The following is a 14,393-nucleotide window of genomic DNA, read 5'->3' as shown; positions in this document are numbered from 1 at the left end:
GGCGCTTTCTCTCCCCATTATTTTGTAATGGGGCGCTTTCTTTTCAGAAGGCGCCACAGGCACTGCCTTCTGCCCTAGTTAAGCTCTTCTCTTGTGATGAACCACTGTGAAGTAGCTGCACATTGACAAGGGTCATGTAGATGCCAGGCTGGCAATAATTCTTTTTTCCCCTTCTAATTATTCAAATAAGAAGTAGCATTAAGCTAAAAATAAGACCAAGCGTTCTCCAGATCTGCAATTACTCTCTCAACTTGTACTTGTCTACAGTATTTCTTCAGCTAATCACTACAGCGCAAAACATGCCAGAATTGTTTGAAATCAGAATTCAATCCCAGACACAGTAAAAGACTAATAATGAATGTTGTTTACACACATTTAATTCAACATACCAGAAGCAATATTCTCACTCCCTTTAGCATTTTATTTGCTTATAAATACAAGTCAATACCACAAGATGGCACTTTCTTACTTGCAACACATACTATTATAAACACATACCCTCTCCAAATGTTCCCAGATGTTTACAACATTTAACTTTTCAGTGGTTTTGAAAAATTTAAAAAAGCAAGACCTTCTCAAACTGTATTTGTGTTTGATGTATATTAAATGAGGTCAGGTAATTAAATTCAAAAAAAGAATTTATAAATATTTCAGATAAGAAAATTTAAATACAAAAGCAGAGTTTGTATTAATTAAACTGAATAACAATTTAAACTGGCCATAATGTATCTACATGGTTTTATTTAATTTAAAATACTTTTTAAACAATCAAATCCTCTAGCCATTCATCAAAACACCTATCTACTCAACCTTTTAAAAAATATTTTCAGTTAAGAAACCACCTAGGCTTTTTCTTAGCAATCCTTATTCTGTCCTGTAGGTGGAAATGAAGTGAAATCATATTCCAGACTAGAAAACAGGATAAGAAAGAAGAAACTTTAAAAAAACAGATAACTTCAGATACTCCAACTCATTATTCTTTGTGTTTCTCAAAATACATGATCCAGTTTTAAAGTCTTTGCACAAAATGTAAACACTATAAAACTCATTGTTGAAATATATGAAGAATAAAGAACCCTGCACTAATATAGTGCATAATGATGCTGTGTCAAACTTGTCATTTACAGTAAATGTCACATTTTCCTCTGGATTGTCATGCCTTTTTGTTGGTGCTTTTTTTTTTTTTTTTTTAATACTAATTCCTTTTGATGTCAGGAAGAGATGCATTTTCCAATCTCTTCAAAAAAGTTGCACAAGATCCAAGACTTTGATTCCTTTTTTTTTTTTTTTTTTTTTTTTTTTTTTTAATAACGAGGTGGCAAAATTTCAAGCTTGCGGCATTTCTGTTCTGCCCGGTATATTACACATAAGGAGATTCCTCAAAAAACTGAGAAGTCTGAGAGTTACAAAAAAGAAAGCAGTTACGGCAGTCAATGTCTACATTTGGATTTCTTTTTTACGTTACATGTCAATGTCTCCATCATAAGGTAAGGTTAGAGGCTTCTGTTGCGGAGGAGCGCTTTGATGCTGCTTGCTTTTTTTTGCTGTAAGAAAAATAAAAATATTTCAGGAGGCAAAACATGCAAATGATAATAGACAGTGAAGCTCAAACACGTCAACAACAAAAACAAACTTCAACAAAAAATTATCTTCCCACACTGGCTATTTTCCTTGGCACCCTATTGAAACAACCTTAATTATTATTGAGAAATACACCTCCTCATTAGTCTTCAAATGATGGAGAACTCTGTGTTGAGGGATTTTTGAAACAGCAAAGATCGCACGGCTTGCTGCAGCTGAGCAAACCAAGCTACCAGGACGACTATGAGAAGATCCCATGACAGTGTTCCCACATCGCCCAATTGAGGAATTTAGAAAAATATTGTTGCGAGCAGCTGACTTCAAGGACGGGATCTACATGACTGCTTATCACAAGCGGGTTGTTTTCTTGCAGTTGTTTGAGTGCTTTTGACCAATAATCTTGTGTGAGATGCTATCCGCCCCTGTTAAGTTCACTATAAAAGTCAGGCTTTTCGGGTAATAAACGGAGCATGATCTGACCATACTGGTGTCTGTCGTTGTTTTCGGCTGTTCTTCCTGCAACATATAGCCAAAACACCTGAGAGACGCTGAGAAACTCCAAGCACCGACTCGGACGCAGAAATCGCGGTGAGACACAGGACATCCAGGATCGAGTTGCTACGGGAGAGCAGAGGCGTCTGTGGACAAGGGCAGACGACCTGCACTGTGTGGCGATTTGGCACAGAGCAGAGGGGCGGAGATCATGACCCTGCAGCCTGTCTGACGTAACCACAGAGGTGGAGGCGGCTGTGCAGCTTCTCTCTAGCATTCTCTCTACGAGAGGCGTATCTTGCTATGCAAAAAAGACTATTCATCCCCAGATCAGTGATATAACTATGGTGTTACATCATTTGATAAATGTAAAAATGCTCCTGGATAATATTCAGTGGGGTTCTGCAACGAAACAGCAGCAGCATAGCAAAAGGACTCTTTCAATTTTGTGTCTAAGCACACAAAAATAATGTGGGTGTTATGTTAGTTCTTTTCGAAATTCCCAGTAACTCATCTGATAACCATGGATGCAGGGCACACGCCATCTACTGGCAATATAGTGCCATATATTTCATTAATTGAAAATTCTCATTTTCTGAAGAGCTCTTGTAAAGCTCTCAAGTTTCTGTTATGAAGCATGAGAATAGGCAGCTTGCTTTCTTAAACAAGTTATTTTGAACACTTCACAAGAATTTTCCCCGCAGTTAAATGTGTTCTGGTAAGCATAGATTTATACATGAGAATCCCACTTTTCCCACCTGTTTCCATCCTGAAGACATTTTGAGACATTCAAATTCAGCCATTTCCCTCAATTATCTAGTGGTTTTCCTCCTCATTTTCCTTTTCCAGTTCATCTAGAGTCAGCAGAATTAGAAACTAATTACATCAGTAATCTGGGCTGCATCTGATCTCAAAGACTGATAAAACAATAGAAATACAGCTTAAGGAAAAACAAATCCACATTAGACACAAAGCAATGTTTTTGAAAAACAGAGTGAAAATACTCGTACGATCAATCCATGTTGTGGGCTGCTGTCAATGGCAATTTTTAAATCAGAAATGGATGTCTGAAAAAGTCTAGCTTTAAGAATCCAATCAGGGAAGCAATCTGTCTCTTACATGGACAAATTAACACTGTTGTCTCTCTTGTTGTTTAAGAAGCACATGTGCTATAACCATCTGAAATCTAAAATGGAGTCACGAGAAGCACTTTTAAATTGCAATAGCCTGTTTCCAGTTGTTGCAAAACAGTGCTAACATGATTCATAGAATGCAAAGAATTCCCACTGCATCATAATTTTTTTAAGCAGTTCATCAGATGCCAAGTTTTAAGTGATCCCCAGCTCTTTGATATAGTAAATGCTTCTGATATTGGTTTAAAATTCAAATATATCCCACATTCAACCTCAAAACCACAACACAGTAAAAAACTAAACTTTGGTTAGCTAACGAAAATCTTTTAAATAATCAAGACTCCAAGTAGCAAATTGTGATGACAAGGCTCTATTTAAGAAGCAAAGACACTGCCCACCGTTCACTCTAAGTTTACAGACTTTAAAAAGTGCCCCCATGGCATAGAGAAATCGGGCTGGATCCGATGATCTCGAGGTCCCTTTCAACCCCTACAATTCTGTGATTTGTGAATGTTATATGTGTGTAACAAACAGAAGGGATGAGTTACCTTGAAGCTGTAGCCTTGATCTACAAGAAACCGTTGTCGCTTGGTTGAATATGCCGTTTCCTGAGTGTCTTGGGACACAAAAGAATAAAAAAAGGCATTGTATTCCTCTGCAACCATGCCTAGGAGACAAAGACATCAAATGATTAATTCCATCTGGAACACTGTAACCAAGAACAAAAAAGGACTAAACAGTAAAACCAGGTGTTTAAATAAGCCATCTCTCCACAAAATCAATTTGCAAAGTTTATTTTAAAGACAAAGTGCACTTTGTCTCTGTAATCCAGAAAAAGGGCAAGAAAGTCAGGTTTCCTAAATGACACAAAACCAGAGGTAAAAAACAAAACCCCTACCCTGCTTACAGGAGTCATTTTCCAGATAGACAAACACAGAACTGAAGCACTATGAATAATTTCACTCTCCACCTGACAGTTACAGCCTCCACTAAATTATGACTGCTTCCCTAGTGAATACTCACTCTTTCTAAAATACATGCCAACAGGCTGTGACATAAACCAACTTTCAAGCTTATTACCACCCTGTACAAGAGAACTCTTGAAGCAGAACCACTTTTGCCTGGAGCTACTTTTTGACTTGTCTTGGGAAGATATAAACTGAAATACAGTAGATTAAGCATTTATTGTTTAACAGATAATGGAACAGCCTTAAGTCGGTGTCTGTTAGGAAACATTCAGTTCATCAAGTCAACCAGAAATTCATGTCTAAGAAACGGTTCTCCTTAGTTCCAGACAAACTGAAACAGAAAAAAAAAAGTGACAGAAGCACCCCACTACCACCTTCCCAATAATATTCCTCAAACTAAAAATTAATGGGAGTCATCAGTCAGATTTCCAGTAACCAAAGATGCGATTCCTAAAACCCTGCCCACACAAAAGTTTAAATCCTACTGACCTTCTGCTTATCCATCACAAAAATGAAAATGTCAATACAATCAGACAGTTTTCTAGGTGATCTCTACTCACTGACTCTAGAAGCCACCATAAAGAATTAATTTCACAGACTCATTACAACAAAAACCACAGTTCAACAGAAGCGGATGATATCTGTCCCTTTTTCAGACAAGGTTTTTCCATTGTGGTGGCTTTCTGTTAATTTGTTCTCAATTAGAGCAATTGCTTGACAAGTTGCACTTACCCTAAACCACACCAAACCAGCAGGCTGGTTACAGCTGGTTTATACAAACCTGCTAGTGACTAACAACTGGGCTAAAATGCTGGACAGGAAGCCCGCCCTCACTTCTACTGAAAAAGCTGCCGACTACATCTTTTAATCGATCATATCACTGTCAGTCAGGCTGCTTAAGCCACCCCCTGCAAGCATTGGAGCTAACGCCAGCCAGAAATCCTCCTGTCTGCCATGTCAGCAGAGCTCACTGGCACTGCAGCTACAGAGAAACAACTCCACAGATATCCCAGACAAATAGCTTTGCAGTTTGCAATTTACTTATCCCCTAGAATCCCCTAATCATGAAAGGACAGAATCAAAGAATAGAAACAATCCTTGCTTTATGGTCATACAATATATTCAAATCCACACATTTTGGAAAAAAATTTAAAATCACTGTGAGTTCTGGCTCCAGAAACATTGAATGCTTCTACTGATATTATGCATATTTCACAAAGCTAATTTTAAGTTGTTAAAAGTGAAACAAAAAGTGGGGAAAAAAAACCTCGGAGTTATTCTGGCAACAGCAAAACAACATTATAATGGAAGGGCAAAAAAGATGTGAGAAAATATTTAAGAAAATACATTTCTGGCTGAAAAAGTGGAAAAGGAAAGAAAATATGATGCAAGTGAAAGACAGGGTGGCATCTATATTATTGTTAGAAAAACCTCTCCCATGTGATCTCAACCTAACAGCTTATTTAAGAAGACACAGTATATTTTGTTTACATTTCAGTATTCAATTTAAACTTAATAATTACTGAAATGCTAAACAGAGCCTAAGAACTATCTCATTTACCTTTTTTGGCTCTCAGCACTTGCCCCAGTCTTTGAGCCTCCTGTCTTCAAGACCTACCATGGGATGAAATCTGAATCAGAACATTGGCTTCTGGTAGATCAAAGGACGTATCCCCTACCTACAACACAGAAGCAATCTCTGAGCAGCATCTTATATTTATATGCATGTTTCATAAACAAAGACTGAGTACAAAGTACACCTTTGTTAAATACGAAGATGGCCAATGCACAACGTGCATATACAACTTGCTCTTAAATAAAGTTCTCTCTAAAAATGGATACAATAACACACTAAGTCCTCAATTACCTTGGAAATGAAAATAGCGTTGATTTTTGGATTGTGCTGGAAGTTTTGTAGAATTTGCATTCTTTCTCCTTGTGCAGTAGGATCATATACATAGGGTCTGAAAAAAAAAAACAAACCACAGAACAAATGCAAATTAAACCAAATCAAGGTTTCTCAGTCATTTCTTCACAAAGATACCACATCAGGAAGCACAGAACACATTTGAACTGATAAAAGAATGGACCACGTTTTGATACAGCTTACAGTTTGCTTTTAGCTTGTTGGGACGTTTATGGCAGCTATCCAGCTTGTGGAACCCTTGACAACAACCCAGCCTGACAGAAATAAATTCTGGCAGTTACAAATGTTTTGCAATTATGTGCACCAGTGAAGCTGTAGATGAGACCGAATACATTGAGTAGGCCTACATGAAAGACTAGAGGCAGCTGTTAAAATAAAAGACGTTTTCCTCAAATCTACTGAGTTAGCACGTTAACAGCTGCAACCTTTGCTTCCTGTTCAAACACTTGAAAATCCAGGCTTTTCTTAACAATTCACTTCCTTCAAACATTTTATCGCTTCACTGGGATCCCACAGCTGTTCAAGGATGAGGTCCCAGAGCATCGGAGGTACCTGCCCATGCACCCACCTATCCACCTGTAACTGTACTCCTCAGGGCATATCCCCAAGCAATGATCTTAAACAGTTGTTTAACCTTAGGAAAAGTCAAAAACACATTCTTGAGACACACCTATAGGAATATTTTGGTTACCAAAGGATGTTTAAGATACTGAGGAGTTATTGTAACAAGGCACAAAATATCTAGCACACAGGAAAAAAAGGGGAAGGTGTCATTCTTTTGTTTTATCCACAAATTGGCTATGAGAGGAAAAAAAGGAAAAAAGCATTAATTCTTAATTGTCTCTAGGAGATGGATCCTAAAGTGCAGGGACGCCAGCAATTCAGGGCCCAAATACCAGGTTAGGTCCAAGGCCAATGCTTTTGTCATACGTCTCCCAAGCAAAACAAAACTAAAGTGCTACACATCACAGCAAACTGAAAAAGCCAAGAACAGCCTTTAACGAGCTCTCATATTTGGTACTCAGCAAAAAAGGAAGCATGGCATGGACTAAATAAAACAATGTTGACAACGGATAAGCAAATATTGCAACCAGAAACTGTAAAACTGGTATTGTAATTTTAAATTTCCTCCAATGCACTCTGGTTGAACCTGTTATCTCATCCGTGCCCCAAACCGGGTGCTAAAAATGAGTGTTGTGGTTTAACACCACACCACCACCCACTCACTCTCCCCACAGTGGGATGGGGGAGAGAATCAGTGGGCAGAAGTGAGAAAACTCGTAGGTTTCATACAGGTTTCGAGGAGAACAAAACAAATGAACACACAAAGAGAAACAAAACCAAGAAGAACAAGTGAAGTAAAACTCAATGGTTCACCACCAGCCAACCGATACCCAGCCAGCCCCCAAGCAACTGCAGCCCTGGCACATTTCCCCTCCAGGTTTAGTGCTGAGCAGGACACCCATCCTGTGGTCCAGAGCACCCCTGTGGCCAGCCTGGGCCAGCTGCCGCCCCCCCAGCCTCCTCGCTTGGTGGAGCTACAAGTAGAACATCATCACTGGGTTATCAACGCTATCGTTATCAGAAACACAAACATAGCACCATACAAGCTACTAGGAAGAAAATTTAAATTAAGCACAGAAAAACCTAGAGCGCCAGGCTATCAGTCCTCCATGCAGCCCCACTGTCCCTGCACCCTACTTCACCATAATTAAGATGCATCTAAGTACTTCCCAGAACATAGAACATGCAGCGTTAGGTTGATTTTTTTTTTTTTAAATGAAGCCTTTCATTTCCTACAAAAAGGTGTTTGAGGGATCTATAAAGATGCCTCTCCAGTATTTTGACATACTGTCATAACTACACAGGGACAGTCCTTCAAAAACAGCCATTTAAGTATATTAACAGCACCAGTAAAAAATAAACAGACCAAGTTATACAACTTTCGATGAAAGACTCATGACAGTAAAAGCTGGCCAAGCAGATTTGAATTCCGTGGCCCCAGAAGTTATAGACGAACTAATTCCTGTCATGTGCATGGCCTTTCCCTGCCAGTACCAAAGGAACACGTGGGGGTCGAGGAGAAGCTGGCACAGAGCCATCACGAAAACACTCTCAATCTCATCTAGCACTGCAACTGTCCTTTCCTTTTAACATGTCTCTGTAAACTGGAACTCCATACATGATGCGTGGAAAGGAGAACTGAGTCAAGAACATGAAAAGCAAGCACCTAGTATTTCTTCAACTAATTCTGCTGCTATACTTCTACAGCATCTACCCCATTTAAAAACTGTTGTGCTATTTAGCAAGCACCCCCTCCTGTGTCCTTGTTAAAGGCTCTTTTTCTGTGGTGCGCTGAATTACAATAAATGTCTAGAGGTGACTGAAATCTGTGAGATTAAGATAACTTTCTAGGAAGAAGAAAAACAACAGTGCCGTCATTTGTTGTGAACACTTACTTCCCAAGCATAATTGCATACTCCTTCAGTGCAAACACATTGTCAGCAAAAACGTTGAATTTGTCATTCCGTCGCTCATGAAACTTAATCAGGAATTGGCAGGCTCAGAACTTATTTGGGTTGATGGTGTAGAGCAGTATCCGTTTCTTTGTTTTGATGGCTACATATTCTCAATAAAATTCAGGTGACATTGGGCACCAAACCTAGAATTAGAAAACACATCCAGAGTAACCCCCAGTTATTTTTTGTATCCCAGAGGGAATTTAAAAGATATTGGGGGGTGATAATACATGAAAGTTTTCTGTACAGTGCAGATCACAAATCTTAATACAGTAACTTCTGTACTAAAAGGGTGAAAGGTACAGGCTGTGACACTGTGACCACAACAGGAACAGGCAGGTGGCTGACTGGAACAGGACTGGGAAAAAGTTGTTTCACACCTGGTAGTCTCCCTGAATACTACCACATATTAGAAAGCAAGTATTAAGGGAAGAAACTTTGTATAATCTCCCTGCCGCTGCAGTCAAAGCCTTTTCCCTACAAATTCATTTTCATCCATATTCTGAAAACCTAAAGACACATTTAGTCTTCGTTACAGAACAAAACTGTATGAACAAGTTAACAATTACTTTAACAGACTGCAGCTGTTCATGGAACTGCTGCGCTCTCTTCTGGCACCGTGAAGGAGTAATACCTGTAGTGGCCATGCCCTGCCTAATCAGCCAGCAGCACTGCCCTCTGCTGCCACCTAGCAAGAACTGCACTTAAAGAGTGAACTAGACATCTTTTATGGCTATGGAGAATAGTTGGTAAGAGATCACAGAATCAAAGAATTTCTAGGTTGGAAGAGACCTCAAGATCATCGAGTCCAACCTCTGACCTAACACTAAGATGCTACTTCTCAATAGCATGCCAAGGAGATCCACACAAATAAGCAAAGCAGCTGTGCGTGTATTAGTATTTCCCAGCCATCAATTTTTTTTGTTTTGATTCTTTGCTTTAGCAATATCTCAGAGTACTATTTCAAAACATTAGCCTTAAGAATATCAATGTACATGTCATTCAGGAGAAAGGCAGCTCAGAATGTCTCAATGGTCTCAATGTCTCAATATTAGTTATACTGAACAATACCTAAACTTTGAACCTTACTAATTTAACTTAAAATCAAAATTATTAATTAATAATAACATTTACTAATTAATGGTTAATTAATAAAAACACTAATTAAAATAATCAATTAAATGATAGAAATATCGATTTATTAATTTTAAATTAAATTTAAATTTCAGGGACTGAGAGAAATTGTGTTGCTGGTGGAATTAACCAAAGTACCTTAACACTGTCAGGACTGAATTTGCAGACCAATTATTCTCCGTTCCACGTAGATACTTTCTAGGTACTCTTTGTTTGCATTCTATTACTTTTAAAAAGTACGTAAGCTCCGCTACCCCTGGTTTGCACAAAGTCCAAAAGGAAAACAATGGACTCACATGAAAAAGCAGCAGATACTGCTGCTACAAGTCAGTTTGGTTTATTTTTCCTTTACTTTAATTGACTGATCATATTAATAACCTCGGATATGATATGTAATAAATATGAAAAAATACAACCAATTGCTTTCATAAATTATCCGTAATGTACTGTAGCTCCAGTACATTTATCACAGCTAGTAATCTTCGTAATAATCTTTGTACTTTAGTAGGCAAGAGACTGGAAATCCAATCCATGTGTGGATTTTATTTTTTTAAGAAATGCTATCTCATGTGGAAGACCCCCCCCATTTAAAAATGTAATGACAGCCACTAGTAGCTCAGGACCAACTGAAATCATTAACGAATGTATTAAACTTTCAACAACTAAAAATACAACCCTGTATTAACACACGTACACACACAGCTGGGAGCTGTAAAAATCCACGCACACTAAGACCACAGCCATTTATGCACAGCCATGCAACTCAAAGACTTCTTCCACACTACCAATGCAAAGAGCTGCTTACCTGTTGTGTTTCAGCACCAGCTTCACCTTCCCAGAGCTGACAGCGCACAGCTGCAAACAGACAAGAGCAGTCATTAGGAACACGCCAAACAGCAACTCTAGGTTTGGGACCAAATGCTGCAGAGCAGTTTAGTTCGTTGTGAGGAAGTAGGGTATCTTCGGGCAGAACAAACACGTCAAAAAATATCGGGGGAAGAGAGGCAGCAAGGAAAGGATGTCGCTGGTAGCAACAGATGTATTCCTTCTACCAGTACAACAGCCTTACCTTGATAAACTGAATTATTCCATCCGGGACACCAGTCTTGCTCAGCTTCTGTAAGTACTCGGTGCCATCACTGGTCTGCAAACCGACGCTGACAGCAGCATAGAGGGAGGAAGCAGTCAGCTTGCACTCCTGAACATGGGTTGGTCTGCACACGGGCTTGACAATGGCAACCAAGAAATCCTACGTGTATTTGTAAACCGGAGAGAAGGCTTCCAGAAAAATATGGCCATCGGGAGCCTATGGAAACACAAGGACATTCTGAGGGTGCGCCAGCAGTACCTGAGGGAAATAAGGTCTTTCCTATAGAGTAGACATTATGATACAGAGAGACTCCACTATTCAGGTGGTAATGTATTTATGTTTCCCAAAAATCTATTTACCCTAAGAATTTACCCTTCTATAGCATGGAAAACAAACCATCCAGATTAGCAAAGCTTTCCCAGATTAACAATGTGGGTGTTTTTCCCTCATAGTAACTAGTAAAGATTTGGCTTCCTGCTCTGAGCCAAGACAAGCTTCCAGCCCCATTCCACCAGCACAGAATCATAGAATGTATCCTGGGTTAGAAGGGACCCACAAGGATCATCAAGTCCAACTCCTGGCACCACACAGGTCTACCCAGAAATTCAGACCGTGTCATTAAGTGTAAAGTCCAAACGCTTCTTAAACTCCAACAGACATAGTGCAGTGAGTACTTACCTGGGGAGCCTGTTCCAGTGTGCAACCACCCTCTCGGTGAAGAACCTCTTCCTGATGTCCAGCCTGAACCTCCCCTGCCTCAGCTTGACCCCATTCCTGTGGGTCATATCACTGGTGACTACAGAGAACAGATCAGTGCCTTCCTCTCCACTTCTCCTTGTGAGGAAAGTGTAGGCCACGATGATGTCTCCCTTCAGCCTCCTCTTCTCCAGGCTGAACAGGACCAGTGCCCTCAGATGCTCCTTGTACGTCTTCCCCTCCTGGTCCTTCACCATCTTTGTCGCCCTCCTCTGGTCACTCTCCAACAGTTTAACGTCCTTTTTGTGCTGCACACCGTACTCGAGGTAAGGCTGCACCAGCACAGAGCAGAGCGGGACAATCACCTCCCTCGACTGGCTGGCAATGCCGTGCTTGGTGCACCCCAGGGTATGGCTAGTCCTCCTGGCTGCCAGGGCACGCTGCTGGCTCACATTCAGCTTGCTGTCAACCACAGCCCCCAGACCCCTCTGCGGGGCTGCTCTCCAGCATCTCCTCACCCAGTCTGCAGGCACAGCCAGGTGCAGGACCCGGCGCTTTTAACTTCACGCGCCTGGTCACCACCCAGCTCTCCCACCTGCCCAGGCCTCCACCACCCTCAGCGCCCCCTCACCCCGAAACAACGGCCCCGGCCCGCCCGCCGCGCACCTACCACCCAGAGCGGCACCCGCAGCCGGCACTCCTCGGCGCCCTGCTCGTCCAGCTCGCCGCCGCCGTCCTCCACAAGCTCCCCGGCGGCCGAGGGCACGGCCTAAACCGGCCTCCTGCGGCCTCCCCTCCCCGCTCCTCCCTGCCCATGGCCGCCATCGCCACAGCCGCCTCAGCCACCACAGCCACCAGGGGCTGCGTCACTTCCGGAGGGGAGAGGCGGGAACGGGCTGAGGGGAAAAGGCGGGAAGGGGCTGAGGGGGAGCGGGGGGGGGGGGAGGAAAGGTTGATTTGTTTTTCCTTTTTTTTTTAATATTAATACAAAACTCTTAGGCACACAGCTGTCCCTACAGTGTTTTAATATATTTCTAAGTACAATTCGTGTCTGATTCTGGAAATACAAATACATTTTGAATGGTTAAAAACGAAAAATTAAAAAAATATTCTGAACATCAGCCAGCTGAAAATATATTCATCTAGTAAATTATCTCTCAAAGCTTTTATATATTTAATTATTCTAACTAAACATAGTACCCTTAAAAAACAAGTTCATAAAAATGTAGAAATGAAATTGTGGAATAAGATTACTGGGATATATACACACACAGTCACCGCAGACACAGAGGGAACTGGCAAGCGACGCTCGGCTCCTGAGTTCCTCAACCAAGATAACCATAGGCTAGTTTTTTAATTTTTTTTTTTTCCTTTTTTTTATACACAAGATATTCCATGTAAAGCAGCAACAGCAGTGCAGTTACTGATAGCAACATCTCAAAAGTAATAAAAAACCATACATCCAGACAGTAGTACATTGCACACACACGTGATTCTCATACACCCATCAACAATTGGTCAGAGTATTAAATCAGTGTACAAATTAAATATTTCCAAAAATGTGCAAAAAAGTCAACGTTGATAGAAAAAAACACCTTTGTGTACATACATTACAAACTGTGCCCAGCATTCAACTGAGAGTAAAAACATTTACAGTGAGAAACTGATAGATTAAATAGAGAATTTAATGGCTACATAAAAATGTACATTAGATCAAGAGAAAATTTACAAATTTGTATTCATAGCTTCATGAAAACTAAAAGTCTACGTTCCGATTTACCTAAGTCTCCTCCACATATATACAGTGATATTCCTTTATATGACTCCTGTGAGGTCTGAGATGACAGACGTTAGGCTTTGATAAACCGTTAAAGATTTGGGGGTGACACCACCTTTACACTGCTATTAACGAGAAACAAACACTAGGGAACTGGCAAGACGATGCCTGTTCAGAAAAGAAAACACAACTTTTGTTTTTAAACCCACATTAAATAACCATTGGGGAAAAGGATCAGCTATTATTGGGGTAAGTGACGTGAACAACTGAAATATTTCCTGGGAATATCCACTTAAAGTGTCCTTTTCCTTGTATCTCTTGACAGAAGACCCTGCCCTCCAATCCTCATCAGTGGACTCAAAATAAGGACTGAACCCCGAGGTACAAATTTAATGTATTTTTATCCAGTTCCTCTCCCTTGAAAGTAAGTTTATGAAAACCTAAGACCTAACCAAAGCGAGACTACTCGCATTGTTTCTTTGAAGGATGAGAAATTTTACTTTCTCCATCCATCCTACCCCTCAAGTACAACTACAGATATCTATTGCTAGAAAAGCCAGGCAGCTGCTGTGTGTGGTGCAGACGGGGCCGTGCCCCCTACATGGGGCAGGCGGTCCCACAGAACCGCCCCAGCTGCTGCACCCCACTGCATGGCACAGGGCCGGGTGCTAAAGCTGCACCGCATCAGTTCCAGCCCTAATGGAGAGCTCTCAGTGGCCGCCACCTAACCAGCATTTAGGTTATGCCAATTAGAAAAATAAACTGAGGGGTTGGAAATGAAAAGAGTTCCTTTGTATTCTGATAGAGTACCGATTTAGCAACCAGGCTGGTAGCAGTTCTGCCCCCTGTGGTGTGGGTTTGTGGCTCCTCCTGAAGGCAGCGTACACCCAGGTAGCTGTGGGTGACATCTGGCTCTGGTGTAAAGCAGACTCCTTCCCAGCAGCTTTGAAAAGTTCTTACTATGGTGCACAGAGCAATTCAGGTCACAAATCTACTTATCTTGATGGCGTTCCTCAAATGTCCCAAAGCTCAAGCCTGGCTACAAAAAGTCACCAGGTTTAGTCACCGAGCTTATG

General features: G+C 40.9%; 1 long non-coding RNA gene across 2 annotated transcripts; it reads right to left on the bottom strand.

Moving 5' to 3' along the window:
• Positions 1-359: 359 nt before the first annotated feature.
• On the bottom strand, positions 360-12,324 carry LOC116490950. 2 transcript variants are annotated; one of them, XR_004253432.1, is made up of 9 exons: positions 12,211-12,324; positions 10,824-11,060; positions 10,560-10,609; positions 8,561-8,763; positions 6,042-6,138; positions 5,736-5,853; positions 3,755-3,873; positions 2,832-2,927; positions 360-1,544 (listed from the first exon to the last, which is right to left on the bottom strand). It is a non-coding gene; the product is annotated as an uncharacterized LOC116490950 (long non-coding RNA). The 2 variants fall into 2 exon arrangements; XR_004253431.1 differs by lacking the exons at positions 360-1,544; positions 12,211-12,324 and having other exon boundaries at positions 10,824-11,365.
• Between the last annotated feature and the right edge of the window lie 2,069 nt (positions 12,325-14,393).

The sequence above is a fragment of the Aythya fuligula genome, chromosome 6, assembly GCF_009819795.1.
Source record: "Aythya fuligula isolate bAytFul2 chromosome 6, bAytFul2.pri, whole genome shotgun sequence".
In the NCBI taxonomy this organism is placed as follows: domain Eukaryota; kingdom Metazoa; phylum Chordata; class Aves; order Anseriformes; family Anatidae; genus Aythya; species Aythya fuligula.
Note: the sequence above shows the minus strand (reverse complement) of the source record. Positions and strands in the feature narration are given on the sequence as shown.